This window comes from Lepidothrix coronata, unplaced genomic scaffold (assembly GCF_001604755.1).
Source record: "Lepidothrix coronata isolate B3197 unplaced genomic scaffold, Lepidothrix_coronata-1.0 Scaffold137, whole genome shotgun sequence".
NCBI lineage: Eukaryota > Metazoa > Chordata > Aves > Passeriformes > Pipridae > Lepidothrix > Lepidothrix coronata.
Genome location: NW_016690317.1, coordinates 1789630 through 1802987, shown reverse-complemented (window position 1 = coordinate 1802987; position 13358 = coordinate 1789630).

Genomic DNA, 13358 nt, shown 5'->3' with positions numbered 1-13358 from the left:
CCCATATCCATCCACAGGGAGAGGGAAAGGAGTGACCCCATATCCATCCAGAGAGAGGAGTGACCCCATATCCATCCAAAGGGAGAGGGAAAGGAGTGACCCCATATCCATCCAGAGAGAGGAGTGACCCCATATCCATCCAAAGGGAGAGGAGTGACCCCATATCCATCCACAGGGAGAGGAAAAGGGGTGACCCCCTTTTGACCTCCCTTCCTCATTTGAAGGGAGAGGAAAAGGATTGACCCCATATCCATCCAGAGGGAGAGGAGTGACCCCATATCCATCCGTGGTAAGAGGGAGAGGAGTGACCCCACATCCATTCACAGGGAGAGAAGTGACCCCACATCCATCCCCAGTGCCAGGCAGAGGGGTGACCCCATATCCATCAGAGGGGTGACCCCACATCCATCAGAGGGGTGACCCCACATCCATCAGAGGGGCGACCCCATCTCCATCTCCAGCAACACTGTAGGATGTAGGAAGGAACAGGTCTCTTGCTGTCAGGGGTGTCCCTCAGCATTTCCCTTGGTGAAAAGCCCTTTTTTGTCCCCTGTTCCCCCTCTGTGAGTTGTTTCTGGTGTTCAACATAAACGGCTTTAAAATGGCCCGACAGCAAGAGGTGTCTCAGGCAGGGAAACAGGGAGAGCAAACCCTCCCAGTGAGAGCTCCTCTGATGGCTCAGAGGTGAGGAAAGAAAAATCCTATTAAAAATTATCTATATCCCAGCTAAAAATTATCTATATCCCAGCTAAATATATATTATATATATATATTTATTTATTTTTATTTATTTATTTATTTATATATATATATTTTTGCTGGGCAAAGCCTCAGGTGAGGCTGAGAGCTGTCCTGCAGGATCCCTCCCTGCCCCCGGGACACGTTTCTGCTTCCCGGACTTTTCTCCTCTTCTTGGGTTTCTGCAGAACAAAAAAATCCTTTTTGCCGGCACATTTAAACCCTGCTTTTCAACCAGCTCCCAAATCACCCGGCCCGAACAAAAGGCAATAAACCCCTCCCCGATCGCTCCGGTGAGGCAGCACAATGACCTGTGGCAAATGGAAAACGCTCCGGGAGAGGGAATTGCTCTGGAAAGGGAATTGCGGTGGGAGAGTCTGATAAAGGCGCGGAAAATAATGAGAAATGAGCCCCCCCCCCGGCTCCAAACAAAGCCCGAGGACGAGCAGGGTGAACAACAGGATCCTTATCCAGGGCAGGTGAACTCTGGACGGGGATTTTACACCTGGATTTGGTCGAGTCACTCGTTCTCTGGGATTTGCATCGAGTGCGGGAGCTTTGGGATTTGCAGAGGGAAACGTCTCACCTGGGAAATGCAGCCCTGAACACACCAGATTTTGGGGGCTTTAGCAGAACTGAGCCTGAATATCCTGAAAATACAGATACCCCGAAACACGGGTTAAAAAAATACTGATACCCTGAAACACAGGTTAAAAAAAATACAGATACCCTGAAACACAGGTTAAAAAAAATACAGATACCCTGAAACACAGGTTAAAAAAAAATACAGATGCCCTGAAACACAGGTTAAAAAAAAATAGATACCCTGAGACATGGGTTAAAAAAAATACTGATACCCTGAAACACAGGTTAAAAAAAAAATAGATACCCTGAGACAAGGGTAAAAAAAAAAAAATACAGATACCCTGAAACATGGGTTGAAAAAATTACAGATACCCTGAGACATGGGTTAAAAAAAATACAGATTAAAAAAAAATAACGCTGTTCAGAGAGGGCAACGTGTAATAAAAGCAAGGAGGGAGCCAGGCAAAGCTTGGAAAGGCTTCCCAAGCCCATGGCAAGCTGGCAGATGTTGTGCTCCGGGGGCTGGCAGTCCCTGCAGCTCCACAGGAGAGCAGTGCTCGGCTGTGGAAAACAGGGAAAATCCAGAGGAGGCAGGAGGGGATGGAACCGGCTGCTGATCCTGATCCCGGGGAAGGGGCCGGGCTGTGGAGCCCTGAAAATGCGGGAAAACTGGCAATCCTGGCAACAACCCCCACACCTTGAGTTTTCCCCTTCAAGGCATCATCACACAGTGACTTCAATAAGATCCCTGGGAGTGTCCAAGGCCAGGCTGGACAGGGCTTGGAGCAACCTGGGCCCGTGGAAGGTGTCCCTGCCCATGGCAGGGGGTGGAATTAAATCATCTTGAAGGTCCCTCCTCACCCAAACCACTCTGTGATTCCATGACTCTGCTGCTGAATGGAAATGGTGGAAATGGAGCTCTCAGCTCCCCAGGGCTGGGGCAGTTCTGGGTCCCCAAAGCCCCGTTCCCTCTGTGCCCCCTGGCCCAGCCCACACGTGCCCAGCACACGCAGGGCTGTGCTGCCCCTGGAGCTGCTGGTCCTGATCCAGGGGAAGGGGCTGGGCTGTGGATCCCTGAAAATGCGGGAAAACTGGCAATCCTGGCAAGAACCCCCACACCTTGAGTTTCCCCTTCAAGGCATCATCGCACAGTGACTTCAGTAAGATCCCTGGGGGTGCCAGGCCAGGCTGGACAGGGCTTGGAGCAACCTGGGCTGGTGGAAGGTGTCCAGTGGTGGTCCAGGCATGGAACAAGATGAGTTTTCAGGTCCCTCCCGACTCGAACCGTTCTGTGCTTCTGTGACTTTGTTGTGGGGGCTCAAGGTGAGCCCAAGGTCCAACCTAAAGCAGAGCATTTCACCCCTGAGTGGTTCCCATTAGGAGAGATGACAAACAACCCCTCCCCTTTATCTGGGAACCCTCATCAGGGGATCTCAAATGCAGCACCACGGAGCTGGTTTCATCAGTGTCATTATCTCCACGTTCATCAGGCAGCAGCAGAAGCTGAGAAGGATGAAATGCTGTGGCCATGGGTCCCCAGTGGCAGAGGGGGAAAGAGGGGCCCTGTTGGGAGACCAGACAAACTGGGGGACCTCAGGGCTGGATTAAAGGTTTTGCCAACAAGAATTGCAGTTGTTGAAATGAAAACTGCTCTTGGAAACAGCTCCAAGTCCCAGAGGGAAACGAGCAGGCTCAGACACTCTGCACCACACACAGGAGAAAAAGAGAATTAGAGAATGGTTTGGGTTCAAAAGGACCTTAAGGATCACTGAGTTCCACCCCCTGCCATGGGCAGGGACACCTTCCACCAGCCCAGGTTGCTCCAACCTGGCCTTGGACACTTCCAGGGATGGGGCAGCCACAGCTTCTCTGGGCAACCTGTGCCAGGGCCTCCCCACCCTTACAGTAAAGATTTTTTTCCTAATATCCAATCTAAACCCACTCTCTGTCAGGTTGAAGCCATTCCCCTTTTTTGACACTCCAGGCCCCTGTAAATAGTCTCTCTCCACCTTCTTTGTTGGCTCCTTCAGGTCCTGGAAGGCCCCAATAATGGCATGGATTTCCTGGGTGTGAGCACCAACACCACAAAGGGAAGGAAGTGCATAATTAGCCCGGATTCCAGCCCTTGGTGGGTGCTGTAATTAAGCAGTGACAGTGTGCTGGGCCCAGGGACCACAGGGTGCAGTTCCACTTCTCCTGGAACACAAAATACATGGAAGAAGAGGATAACCCAGGGAATGGCTGGAGCTGTGCCAGGGCAGGGTCAGGGTGGATCTCAGGCAAAGGTTCTTCCCCCAGAGGCTGGTTGGGCACTGCCCAGGCTCCCCAGGGCAGTGGGCACAGCCCCAAGGCTGCCAGAGCTCCAGGAGGGTTGGGATGATCCTCTGGGGGACAGGGAGTGACTCTTGGGGCTGGGCCTGTGCAGGGCTGAGGGTTGGACTGGATGATGCTCGTGGGTCCCTCCCAGCTCAGCACATTCTGTGGTTCTGGGATGCAAAGATTGGGGCTGTGGCAGAAAAAAATCACGGGAGAAAGTTGTGGACAGCGAAGTTTGGTGTGTCTGAGGAAGGTTCTTGTCCAAGCCCTTCCCTCAGAAGGGAAGGTTCCTTCCTTTCTTCCTTTCCCTCTCCCTAGGAAGCCAAGGAGGCCTCTCCAGGCTCCCACAGCCTGGAGCAGCAGGAGGAGGCTGCTCTCCTTTGCACCACTGCCGTCAGCAGCCACCCCCTGGGATTTGCTTCCCTTTCCACTGCAGAGTGTCACTCCTGGCAAGGGCACAAATCCACTCCTGACTTGTCCCTGGGATGAGCAGGAAGAGTCTGTTCCAACCCCTGGTGCCTGTCAGTCCCATTCCTGACCCTCTTGCCTCGTGCTCCCTCCCCCTGTGCGGCGTGCACAGGTTGTGTTCCCCACCCGGCAGCGATAACCCGGGAGATAATTCCATTTGGGAAAAGCTTTTGAACATGGGGAAAGCTCGTTAAGGAGCCTGATTTATGGCAGTGCAGGATCTGTCAGAGCAGCAGCGAGTTCTGCTGGAAAAGGACCACGAAAATCCCACTGAAGCCTCGCCAGCTGCCCCAGCCTGACCTTGGGAAGCTCCACTGGGTTCCATCCAAAGAAAAAGCTGGATAAGGCTGTGCCTGCTGTCTGCTGACTTGGGTAATCCACTCCATGCCAAGGACAATCCAGGAGGGCTGGGGATGCAGGGAGAGCCTCGGGCAAGGAGAGGGGAGAAGTGTTTTCATGTCCAATAAACCGAGGCCTCGGCACGAGCTCTGTGTCATCTCTGGAATTACAACTGTGGGACAGTTATAAAACCAGTAAGAAATCAAAACCAGTCAGAAATTAAACTTTTTAAGAGGGAGCAGCAGCATCCACAGAATGGGTGTTTTTTCTGCCACTGAGAGGAGAGGGGATTGCATGGAAACAGGGAAAAACCAGTAAGGAAAACCAGTGGGAGCCACTGGAAGAAGTTTGTTGCCACCTTGGCCGGTGGTGTGAGGATGGAGAGGTCACTGCAAGGCACAGACAGGGGGGTAGAGGGAGCAGACTGTGGATCTCTGAAGAAATGAGATTATCGGGTGAAGCTTCCTCTCGTTCTCCACAAATAATTCCCACTGGATACAGAAGAAAATCAGGTTAAGAGATCAGCTGGGAGAGTCTTTGTTTGCCTCGCTTTTGAATTCCAACCCCCCCCTCTGACAGAATTCCAGGCACAACCTGCTCTGCCAAGGCCAGGAGCCTCTCAAGGGACGATGCAGGACATTCTGACCTTCAGATTGACACGTGATAACTTCCAAATTCCCTTCTCCGACTGTTTTCTGCCTGCAGTTAATTGAGGTGGAGTCAGTTAACGAGGGACAATGTCGGTTTGAAGCTCAGAATTAAAAAGAAAGAAACACAGCAGCTGCACCACGTTGGCACCTCGTGGTCTTGTGGCATCACTGTGACCACGGAACCACTTGAAATTCTCCCTGTTGAGATGTTTTTTACCCCTGTGGGTCCTTCTCACCCTCACTTTGGTGGGGAGAAGAAAGAATTCCGCGTGCTGGTGGAGGGTCAGACAGACAAAAGACTTGAAAACCAGGAATGCTGGAGTCTCAAAGCCAAGAGGAGGCTCCAGGGCACCAATGAATACAATCATTTCAGGGATTACAGAATTCCATTTGGTGCTGGCAAATTTAAAAAAACAAACACATTTTTGATGAGCTTTCCTTCCATCCCCAAATGACAAACAAGCTCCTGGCTCGTGACCACCTCGCTCATAATCCAATGTACAACTGTCCAGAACGGGCATTGATTTGAAATAACAACAACAAAAAAATAGAAGCCCTTAAAAAACATCTTTGTTTTTTTTTTTTTCCATTTTTAAATCAGATTATGGAATAATTTCACAATTCCTTCTTCTCCTCCATCCCCTCAGGAAGGGTGGCTTTCCCAGCCCGTCCCCTGTGGGGGTTCTGTTCACTCCTACAAACTGACACCACTGCTTTTAAATTTATATCAAAACTCCTGATTTTTTTACCCCAGCTGAGGACCTTGAGATGAAAGGGAAGGCTCCCAGCTCCTGCTTAATCAAGACTTAGAGAAGCCACGTGGATTTTTTTTTTCCCCAGGAACATGAGTTTGCAGAACACGTTAGGAAAATTATCGATTTGCTTCCCCCGAGTCCCTGCATGATTGGATTTGATTCATATTTATTGCTTCCCTCCTAATCAGCTTATAGTTATTTCTACTCAGAATATTATTTAGATGTTACAAGAATAAGGCTGGAAAAACTGAGCTGACATTGCAGCCAAAACACAGCTCAGATTTCCATAAATCAGGTTGCCCGGGCTCCTCGGAGCTCTTTGGCCAAGGTGATAATTAATATTATTAAATTGTCAGGTTTTTCACCCACACAGCACAAGGTGAGTCCTCCAAGAAGCACCACTTTAATGGCCCCTTCTTTTATTTTTTAATTTTCTGTGGAACTTTCTTACCTGGAAAAACCTCCCCAGCTCTGCTCAGAAAAATAAACTCTTTTATGTCCAGCATCTCCACAACAACTGATCCCCCCGAGAGCCCAGCAGCCTTTTGCAAGGTACACTCTTCCTTTTGCACTAATTAAAAAGAAAAATAAGGGAGTCAGTGCAGTTCTGTGGAGCTGTCACTGAGCTGCAGCCTCTCCGTGGCTTTCTGCACACAAATCAATTAAACATCCAGCATGAGAGCAATTAACCCAGATACAAATTAGCCTGGCAGGGGGAACGTGGTTCCTGGGCTCGGGCCTTTTGTTTAAGGAGTCAGGATCATCCCTTTTGGAGTGCATTGCTTCTGCCTCAGTGAAAAACAAGGCAAGAGAAGGAAGGGAAAGGGGAATGTCCCAGGGATTGGGAGGAGAGGGGAGGGAAGGGAAAAAGAGGGACAGGGATGGGGGAGATGAACCCCAGTGGACCTGGAGGAGCTGAGCCCACACCCCAACCACTGAGGGGCTGGGAGCAGAAATCCTCCTGGATGACACAGTCATGGAATGGTTTGAGCTGGGAGGGAACTTAAAGATCATTTTATTCCATCCCTGCCATGGGCAAGGACACCTTCCACCAGCCCAGGGTGCTCCAGGCCCTGTCCAGCCTGGTACTGGGAGGAGAGGGGAGGGAAGGAAAGCAGAGTGACAGGGAAGATGAACCCCAGTGGACCTGGAGGAGCTGAGCCCACCCCCAAAGCACTGAGAGCTGCCACAGATCATCCCTGCATGGGGACTGGGAGCAGAAATCCTCCCGGATGACACAGTCATGGAATGGTTTGAGTTGGGAGGGACCTTAAAGATCGTTTTGTTCCACCCCTTGCCATGGGCAGGGACACCTTCCACCAGCCCAGGGGGCTCCAACCTGGCCTTGGGCACTTCCAGGGATCCAGGGGCAGCCAAAATTTCTTCAAATATCCAATCTAAACCAGCACATGGAATGGTTTGGGTGGGAAGGGATCTTAAAGCTCATCCAACGCCACCCCCTGCCATGGGACACATTCCCCTATCCCAGGTTGCTCCAACCTGGCCTTGGACACTTCCAGGGATCCAGGGGCAGCCACAGCTTCCCTGGGAATTCCAGCCCAGCCCCTCCCCACCCTCACAGGAAAGAAGTCCTTCCCAATATCCCATCTGAACCTGCAGGTACGGGCTCTGTACCCAACCACAGCAAATGTAGGCACCTCCCTGAAATTACTGGGGCACCACTAATTTTAACTTTGATTTTAAATCAGGGTTTAATTCTGATTTGAAATTCATTTTCCACTCTCCCCAGAGCCCCCCACCTCCAAAGCTCCACCCTTCCCACAGCTCTCAGCCCCCTTTGCACCACCAGCACTTTGCCTGTCTTTAAATCCATTCTCTCAGGGTCTCTGTCAGGTCCAGAATATTCTGAACAAGCCTGTCCAGGGAGGAGATATTTGGGAAAAACTGATTCCTAACTATTGGTGTGGTTGCACATCAACCCAGGCAGGTTTTCCTGGCATCTGTATGCTGCCACTGTGCTAAAAAATGGGAATTCTATCCCAATAATTCCCCTGACTGCTGGGATGACACCCGTGTGTGGTACCCAGGGGCAGAGTTCACTGTTCCTGTGCCCAACTCCCCCTAATTTCCAGCCTACAATAATTTCTCCCCCTTTTTTTTTTCCCTGGGAAGCAGCACTCTAAAAATAGCTTTGCCCTATGGCAGCCTTGTCATCTGGGATGTACAGCTCCAGGAAAAGTGGTCATAAAAGGCAGAATTGCAGCCACTTTTCAAAGGGATATTTTTAGAAAGGGAAGACTAGGAGAGGAAAAAAAACCACACTAACACTCCAAAGGAGGTAGGAAGAGCTATTTTTGATCACTTTATCAGCAGAAGATTGCTACCCTGACCTGGATATATATATTTTCTGGATGGCAATTTGCAGTTTGAAACATCAGGGCAACACGTGTGGCAAAAAAAGGAGCGGTGAGAAAACCAGGCAGCACCAAGGAAATAAAACCAAAGGAAGTCACTTTTTTCATCCCAGGCAATTAAACCTGAGTTTTGCTGTGCCTGGGCTTGGCTCAGAGCTCCTCCTTTGCAGGGTTTGGTCCTTTGTGTGCCAAAGGTGATGATATAAAAGCAAGGAAACTGAGGCTCAGTGTCTTCCTTCCCTTCAGAGGTGGGATCTTCCTTCTGCCTCTGCCTCGTTAACCTTCACCTCCAAACTCTTTCTGCCTTAAAAATAATAATAAAAAAGCTGTTCTAGGCAGGCTGGTTTCTGCTGTGTCAGGTTTTGGCTTGTCTGGTAGGACCCAAGTTTTCCAATAGCTGTCTTTCTCCGTGGCCTTCGCTCCAGGAGGGTCACTGGGAAAGGTCCCAGTTCCTTTGGGTGCTGAGTCTGCTTTTCCCTCGGCTTCAAAGTGCCAGAGGGCAGGGTTAGATGGGATGTTGGGATGCAGTTCTTCTCTGGGAGCAGTTAACTCTGCCCCTGGGTACCACACACGAGTGTCATCCCAGCAGTCAGGGGAATTATTGGGATAGAATTCCCGTTTTTTAGCACAGTGGCAGCATACAGATGCCAGGAAAACCTGCCTGGGTTGATGTGCAACCACACCAGTATTTAAGGATCATTTTTTCCCAAATATCTCCTCTCTGGACAGGCTTGTTCAGAATATTCTGGACCTGACAGAGACCCTGAGATAATGGATTTAAAGACAGGCAAAGTGCTGGTGGTGCAAAGGGGGCTGAGAGCTCTGGGAAGGGTGGAGCTTTGGAGGTGGGGGGGCTCTGGGGAGAGTGGAAAGTGAATTTGAAATCCAAACTAAACCCCAATTTAAAATCAAAGTTAAAATTAGTGGTGCCCCAGTAATTTCAGGGAGATGCCTACATTTGCTGTGGTTGGGAACAGAGCCTGTACCTGCAGGTTCAGATGGGATATTGGGAAGGACTTCTTCCCTGGGAGGGTGGTGAGGGGCTGGGCTGGAATTCCCAGAGCAGCTGTGGCTGCCCCTGGATCCCTGGAAGTGTCCAAGGCCGGGTTGGAGCAACCTGGGCTAGTGGGAGGTGTCCCTGCCCATGGCAGGGGGTTGGAATTAAATGATCCTGAAGGTCCCTCCCAACCCAAAGCATTCCATGGGCTGTGATTCCCACAAAAAGTCCATCACACACCTATAATTAATTGCTCAAAGGGCAGTTAGAGGACTGGGGGGACAGAGTTCCACGTCCAGCTCAGTGGCAGGGACAGGGGTTTTGCTGGCCAAGGATTCAACATTTTCCTGGAATTTATAGATGGAAAATCAGAGACATGAATATCTGTCCCAGAGTTTCCCTCTCACCCAAGGGTGTGCTCTTATCCCACAGAACACCAGAGAAAGCTGCAGGAATCTGTGGCAGGATCTGAAACTTTTACTGGATATATTTCAATTATTAACCATCAAACTCCAGGCTAAAAGTCCTTCACTGGGGTAATTCAGCATCTCCTGCTGCTCTGTGGATTCCCACAAGCCCTTTGAACCCAGGCCATGAAGGAGAACATCCCCCAGGCCTTGTAAAATCAGCGTGTGCAGTGCAGGGCTTTCAAACTTTCAGACTGCAGGGGAAACACCGCTGGGAGACGTGGGTGGGGTGGTGAAAGTCGACTTCTTTGAAGTGACTAAATGACTGAAGTGTGCCTGTAGCTGTGAAATTGTTCTTGGCAGGGGAACTGCAGGGGATTTGGGTCTGGCTGTTCGACAAGGCCGGGTTGGAGGGGGCTTGGAGCAACCTGGGATGGTTGGTGGTCCCTTCCACCCAAAGCATTCCATGATTCTGTGGTTCTGTGAGCTGCCCCTGCAGCCAATAAACCCAGGGGAGTGAAAGCAGGGATGATAATCTTTAGGAATCTGCCAGAAATTTCCCCTCACTGGTCCCTGCAGCGCAAATGCTCAGAAATACTTCACCTTCCAATGCAACGCAGAGAGTTCCTGCACGAGGCAAACACCACCAGTGCCTGGCAGTGTTTGTTTGGAGGCCCTGAATTACCACCACCAGCCCAATGGGGATGCTGGAAAAAAGTGGGATGTGTTAGGAAATGTTGCTGTGTTGCAGCTCTGCCTCGGGAGGGTCCAGCTCGGAGCGGAAAGAAAATGAACTTATCAATTTTTCAGAGCACAAGCGCTTGCCCAGCAGGACTTTTTTTGTGTTTTATGCTGTGGCTTGACATCAAAAAAGGCTGACATACCCTCCCTCTCCCAGCAGGACAGAGGATGAACAGCATCCCAGAATGGTTGGGGTTGGAAAGGACCTTAAAATCAGCTTATTCCAACCCCCCAACTGCCCCCGGGGGCTGCTGCAGATGAAGTGAGTGACCCTGACAACCCATAATTAACCCCCTACTCCCAATCTGATATTTCAAATCTCGAGACCCTGGAAAAAAAAAACTACAGGAAAAATATAAATCCCTCTAAAAATTATAAATCACTCTAAAAATTATAGATCCCTCTAAAAATTATAAATCCCTCTAAAAATTATAAATCCCTCTAAAAATTATAAATCCCTCTAAAAATTATAAATCACTCTAAAAATTATAAATCACTCTAAAAATTATAAACCCCTCTAAAAATTATAAACCCCTCTAAAAATTCACCTTCCCAGGAAGGTGAAAATTCACCTTCCAGGAGCCCAGCCCTGCTCACCCAGCCTGTCCTGCAGCTTGCTGTGCTCATTCCTTGCCTTCCTCCCTTCTCAAGGAGCATCCAACACCACCCAGGACGAGGCCCTGAATCCATAAATCCCGGTGTTTTCATCCCTAGCTGTCTCTCTTGAAATACTCTCAGGATTTGGGCTCAGCTGGGCTCAAATGTCCATCCTTGCCCTCTTGACTCAGCTGGAATGAGCCCAGTTTCCCCCAGCTGATTACCTGGGGCGTTATTTATCCGAAATTTAGGGTGACCAAAGGAGGTTTGAGGGTGTCAGGGTCTCCAGCTGACAGAAATCACTATGAATTCCGGGCCTTGGAGGGTCACACCAGTTCACATCGCTCCGTGGTGTGGAATAGAAAAGTGAACCAAATTCTGATTTCCTGCCTCTTCTCCCACTCTGACAAAATTCCTGCTGATGTTCCTGTTTTCTCTCCTTGCATGGATATCACTAAGACCCATTTAGGCTTGATTTCCTTAAGATTAAGCTTAAATCAGGCTTATATTAAAAACAGGCAGTGACTTAGCAACACCCTTTAAGCTGATAAATGATTTTTGTATTATCTGCCCAGTTGCCTTCCTTCTGCTGCCTCTCCATAACATAAAAAATCCACCCCAAACCCCCTTTATTCTCTCCATCTGATTAATTATTTTTTTTTTAAGCTATTCAAGTGAATTCATTATCACTGCCCATATTTTTTCTCTTCTCCCTGGAAGCAGTCGGGCTGTTGTCTTACTCCACCTCCTGCATTTTCTTCCCTTTTTTTCCTTTTTTTTTTTTTTTTTTAAGGAAGCTGCAGGACTCAGTCTCGCCCTGCTGTAGCATTTCTTTGCTGCAGGTTTGTCAATAGTGAATAATCAAGATTCAAAGGGCTGCTGCTGCTTTCCCACTCCGGGGGAGTTGCCCCTTCTTTCCCTTCTCCTGCCTCCAAGCCCAGACATCAGGTTGCTCTTTGCTCCCAAGTGTTTCTTCAACTTCCAGGCAAAAAAAAAAAAAAAAAAAAAAATTAAAAAGAAGTTCTCCAGAAGCAGAAATACGGGGCTGCATTTCCAAAATCTCCCAAGGGGAGATCAGAAATCTCTTCAGAAATAAGGCAACGTTTCAGGCTGATTTCCCTGACTCATTTTAACCTTCAGATCACCTTCAGGATAAGGGAGCAGGAGCTCTGTCCACCTGCACCTCCCCATTGCAAGGCTGGGTTTGCGACTAAAACAATGTTGGTTTTGTTTCGGGAGGATTCCTGTCTCTGCTTGCAAATTCCTCTGTGAATTCAAACTTTTCCCTCCTCTAAAGATCTCGATTTTTAAGGTGACCCACACGTTTTAGGAGAGGTCTCGTGTTGTTCTGTAAAAGTTTGCATTGCTGCAGCTCAATATTAAATAAATAAGTCAAATGCTGTCACTGCTTGATTATAAAGCAACGATTTATTTTGCATCCTGGGTTTAAAACATCGAGGTCTTTAATGAAAGGGAGGTTTATTACCAAGTTCCATATGCCCCTCCTTACTTGCTGTTCAACACCATTCCCTTGTTTTCAGAAGATTAAATGGCTAATAAAAGCTCCCAAGCACCTCTGTTATCCGTGTGTTTTCTTCTACAGTAAGTTTTCCATATGTATAAAACGTGGATCTGTTCCTCCCTCACAGTCTTTACTTACCAGGGGGGAAAAAACCCATTAATAAACCAGATCATAGCATATCCTTTTCCTAAAAGGAAACAAAATGCAATGCCCTAATAGGCAGTAATTTTGTTTTGACTTCCAAATGAAGTCCAAAGGGATGGTTTGTGCCTGTGGAGAAAACTTGGAGCAAAATTAATGGAGCAGATTTAGAACCCGTGATTGCATCATTAGAATAAAGCCTCTTCCCCGTGTTTATAATGTGAAATTCCAGAGGTTAAGCAGCGGCTGGAGCTGCCCGTGGTTGCAAATCCAAGGCAGCAGCTCCAGGGCTAATTCCGAGTCCTGCTCCGACTGCAGTGCTGCAGTCCTATGACAGCATCATATTAATGAGCCAGCAGAGGGGTGCGATGCTCCATGTGCTCGCAAAGTTTAACCCTGTCCCTCAGACTTCCCTAACTCTCCACAGCCGCCTCCAACCGGGAATTTCGCGTGTGCCCGTCCCGAGGCGATTTTTGAGGAGCATTTTGCCTGTTAGGACAACCCGCTGAAAAATTCAGGCCGTGAGCACAGACAGAGCCTTTTCAGCACCTCCCGGCCGACGAGTTAACTCTCCCCCCTCAGTGCTCCTCTGCTTTGCCAGGGGAGCTGTGGCAGGGATTTTTCTAGCACCAGCAGGTTTGGGGTTTTTTTGGGTTTTGGTTGTGTTGTTTTTTGGGTTTTTCTCTCTCTCTCTTTGCAGCTTACTAAACAATTTCCCCCGTAGCTG